The 4939-nt window shown below is 32.3% G+C and overlaps 1 pseudogene; it reads right to left on the bottom strand.

The window, feature by feature from the left end:
* Positions 1 to 532: 532 nt before the first annotated feature.
* LOC118976084 (uncharacterized) lies at positions 533 to 650 on the bottom strand (annotated as a pseudogene).
* Positions 651 to 4939: the final 4289 nt, after the last annotated feature.

Genomic DNA, 4939 nt, shown 5'->3' with positions numbered 1-4939 from the left:
TTTTATATTATTACAATTATAATTGTAAAGTTTCTCAAAATATTTTCAAAAGGTGGATAATTGACATGCTGATATCATGCTAACAGATGTGCATATGGTANGGAGTCTCATTTTATTCCATAAGAAACATAGCTACTTGTGAAATATACTTTTACATTTGTACTATTCCTAGATTATCATTTATAATTTACTATTTTGTAATATTATCCTAAACACCTGTGGTAACTTAAACATGACATCAATTTTATATTATTACAATTATAATTGTAAAGTTTCTCAAAATATTTTCAAAAGGTGGATAATTGACATGCTGATATCATGCTAACAGATGTGCATATGGTACACACACAGATGCAGATTGATTAAATAAGGTTCAGTGATGGAAACAATTGTTAATGGGTAGATATAGTAGTCATAATTCTGAAGCAGAGAGAAGGCACACGGGAACATCATAATATACCCTAAAACATTAGCAAGTTTGAGAGAATTGAATAACCATTTGTTGCATATGTATTGGCTTTTGTGATTTCTACCATTTCTATGATCTCAATTCTTGTGTACTTAAATATTTTAAGTATGTTTTTTTCAGTTAGCAAGAATCACACCTTGGATAAACCTCACTGGCTACGATACTGCCACTGTGGAAAGTTTAATGTTTCTTATCCATTATTAAGAATTACACTGATGTCTTCTTTGTTATATTTATCTCTTTTTCTTGCTAATGACAAGATTGAAATGTTATTTTAATTAATTCAATTAATTAAATATCAATTCAATAAATTAAGAAATTGAACAACAATTAAAATTTAAACTTTTTTAAAGTTATTTAAAACAGATGACCAAACTCAATGAAATCTTTCCCTATTCTTCTGAGGTTTGCCTCTTTTGACATGATGCCAAACATCTGAAAACTAACCAAAAGTGGTTTCTTCTTATTATTATTATTTACACATAGTTGAGCATCATTATGAAAGAAGCTTCAACATTTTTTTCTACAGAAGAAATAATACAACAATAATGTGGCTTGGAAAATATTTGTCATTTTCTGAGTTCTTCAAATGAAATCTCTAGCTAAATGCATGTGTTTCATTTGGAAGTTCTTTTTATTCAAGTACCTTCAGTTTTGACTTGGTTTGGTTCAGCACTCAGTGGCAACACAATTAGACACTAAAAAATGAAATTTGTTAAATTTTGAGCATTCTGCTTTATTTTTGTCACAAAATTGTATTGCTGATATTCTCTCTTTAGTAGAGAATATAGATTTCTCTGCTAAAATGTAAGGAATTCCAAAGGTGACAAAAAAACATAGTCTCTAATCCATCCAAGGTAATCTACATTATATATATATATATCACCAGCTTAGAAATGTTTTTTCCAACCAAGGAAGTTAAAGGTAACTTCCCAAACTCCTACTTTTGATTTAACTTTCAGCGTTTCTTGACAGTACATTGTTGAAAACCCTTCTTAATATGCCTTTTTATATGTCTACATATAACTATTTTAATTGCAACTAAGCCAATCACCTATGAAAATACATTTTATATAGGCCCCGCATTTCCCCTGAGGCTCTTATACTAAATGGAGTATAGATTACACCAGGGAGTCGTTCATGAAACACTCACAAATGCAGTTACTGTTGCTTGTCATTCAAGCACTGTAGACCCAACACTGATCCCTAAATGATCACTAATTTTTTAATGTCATTTTTACCTCAGGAGATAATGAGTTTAAAAATAAAACTTATCAGGAGATGTAGACAAAAATGTTTTGAATCCAAATTTATCAGTAGTGGTGAATTATTCTCTAGCTTAGAAATGCAAACAAGGTTTTTAAGTACAACAGGAGGGCATCTTTGATAGCAGTTTAAAAGATATATAAACATATCACGTAATCTACAAATTCTACTTTCTCATGGCTATTTTTTTTAGTCTTTTTGCTTCCTACTTTAAACTGATTTCTAGCTCTCTAAGCCTAGAAATTTCTTCATTCACTTTCTAGGGTCAGATACCCTATTTGCTAGGTTCAATTTCTCCCTCCCATTTGCTTTAAGTAATTATTTAAAAAATTAAAAGACAGTTATGCATGAACAATGAAAGTGTGGGTTAAAACAACACTTGTGATCAATCCATCTGTTCATCCTAGGTACAGCTGCAAAATATTATTTAAAAAAGGAAATAAAAGGGTCTTTTTACATTTATCTGAAACTACATTATTTAGCTCTGTCCTCACATAACGCTAGTTCTTCCATCTGTGCACTAGGTCCCATCCTCTCTTGCAAAAACACCCTCTCTTCGTTCTACAACCCCTCCAACAATCCACATCCCCTCTACATTTTGCAGAACACTTCTGTAGCAAAACTCTGTTTTTTATTTTTTGTTTTTTTTAAAAACAATACTCATTTATTAGTTCACAATTCTATAGGCCAGAAGTACAGGTACTATGCACTGTGTATTTGAAATTGAAATTCAGGCGCTGGTGGGGCTGAGTTCTCGTTGAGAAACTGGAGAAAAATCTTCTCCTGAGCTCATTCTTGTTGACAACATTCAGTTCCTCTTAGTGGTAGGACTGAGCCCCCTGTTTCCTTGTTGGTGATCAGATCCTAGAGGCTGGGGAACTGACTATTTCAAATCTAGGTCCTTTCCATATGACCTTCTCAATCTTCAAGGTATCAGTAAGTGATAAATGCTTAAATTTCCTCCTTTATGAAATATCTTGTCAGTCCTACAAGTACATGAAAACCACTCTTATTTGACATCCATATTGCCAAATCTAAGGGAGATCTGTCCATCTCCCTTAGTCTTTAAAAAAAATACTGTATTTTTTCCATTACCATTTAGCCATCCTATACAACCACCCCCCAACACTCACCACACTGTTGTACATGTCTATGAGTCATTTTTACTTTCTGCTCGGTCCCTTTACTCCATAACACTACCCTCCCATAGCTGTCCCCCTGCTCTCGATTTATGAGTCTTTATTTTACTTGTTTGTTCAGCTTGTTCCTTAGGTTCTACATATGAGTGAAATCGTATGCTCTTTGTCTTTCTCTTACTGGCTTATTTAGCTTAGCAAAAAGTTCTCCAGGTCCACCCATGTTGTCTCAAAGGGTAAAATTTTCTTCTTTTTTATGGATGATCAGTACTCCATTGTGCAAATGCCCCATAGTTGTTTTATACATTCATCTACTGATGGATATTTGGGCTGCTTCCATATTTTGGTGATTGTAAATAACATTGCAATGAACGTAGAGATGCTTAGGTTCTCTCAAATTAGTGTTTTGGGTTCCTTCAGATATATTCCCAAAAATGGGATTGCTGAGTCAAAGGGTTGATCCATTTTTAATTTTTTGAATTATCTCCATAGTGCTTTCCACAGTAGCTGCACCAGACTGCATCCCCACCTAGGGTGCAAAGGGGTTCCCCTTTTTCCATATCCTCACCAGAACTTTTTGTTTGTTGATTTGATTGCCATTCTAACAGGCGTAGTAAGATGGTATCTCATTGTGGATTTCATTTGCATTTCTCTGATGATTGATGATGTTGAACATCTTTGCATATGTTTATTGGCCATTTGTCCTCTTTGGAAAAGTGTCTCTTTAGGTCCTTTGCCCACTGCTTAATTGGATTGCTTGATTTTTAGCATTAAGTTTTGTAAGTTCTTTATGAATTTTAGATATTAACCCCTTATCAGATATATCTATCAGCAAATATGTTCTCCCATTCTGTGGGTTGTCTTTTTATTTTGTTGATAATTGCTTTTGCTGTTCAAAAACTTTTTAGTTTGATGTAGTCCCATTTGTTTATTTTTCTTTTGTTTCCCTTGTCTGGGAAGATATATCTAATAAAAAGTATCTGCAAAATAATTATGTAGCAATAATATGTTATGTAATTAATACATTATTATAATTCTAATCATCTTAAATTATAAATACATCATGTTATATATTAATTATAAATATAAATAATATTATAACCAATCATATAATTTCATATATCAATAAATATGTAATAGTATAATATTAATAAATATATTAATGATTATACATAATAATATAATTGTTTTAATATGTGTTATTTGTTTATATATACTTTTATATATTATAATTATATTTTATTAATCTGTTCATATTTTATTACAATCTCTTGTATTTTTTGGTGTCAGTTGTTGTTTCTCATCATTCATTTCTGATTTTATTGATCTGGCTCCTTGCTCTATTTTTCATGAGGAGTTTGGTTAAAAATTTTTTTTTAAGTATATGTTATTGATTATGCTAATACAGTTGTTCCATTTTTGTCTTCCCTTTGTCCTCCTCTGTTCAGCACCTTCTCATCCTCCAGCAACCCCTCCCACCTTAGTTCATGTCCATGGGTGGTACATGTAAGTTCTTTGGCATCTTCTTTCCTATACTATTCTTAACCTCCCCCTGTCTACTTTGTGCCTACCAATTATGCTTCTTTATCCCTGTACGTTTTCCCCCCACTTTCTCTCCTCCTCCTCCCCCTGCTAACCCTCCATGTGATCTCCATTTCTGTGAATCTCTTCCTGTTGTAGTTGTTGATAAGTTTTTGTTTTTGTTTTTTAGGTTCAGTTATTGATGAATGATTCTTCTTTAATTCCTTGGTTGTCATACTTCCATGCAGTTTGATTTTCTGGCAGTTTGGGCTTTTTTTGTTAGTTTGTTTGTTTTGCTTTGTTCTTAAATGGTTTGTTATCCTTCTTTTGGTTGTGCGAGAAAGTGAAATATATGCAACTATGCCTGTATTTTGGCCAGAGTCTGCTTAAAGATTTGTCAATCTTGTTAATTTTTTCCAAGTGCCAACTCTGGGATTCATTGATCTTTTGTATCATTTTTTAAGAGTCTATTTTGTTTATTTCTGCTCTACTTTTTATATTTTCTTCCTTATACTAACTTAAGGCTTGGTTTGTTGTTATTTTTGAA

Source organism: Sturnira hondurensis, unplaced genomic scaffold (genome assembly GCF_014824575.4).
Source record: "Sturnira hondurensis isolate 20B ecotype Veracruz unplaced genomic scaffold, ASM1482457v3 Scaffold0020642, whole genome shotgun sequence".
NCBI lineage: Eukaryota > Metazoa > Chordata > Mammalia > Chiroptera > Phyllostomidae > Sturnira > Sturnira hondurensis.
The sequence above is the reverse complement of the archived record's forward strand: the minus strand, read 5'-3'. Positions and strand labels throughout refer to the sequence as shown.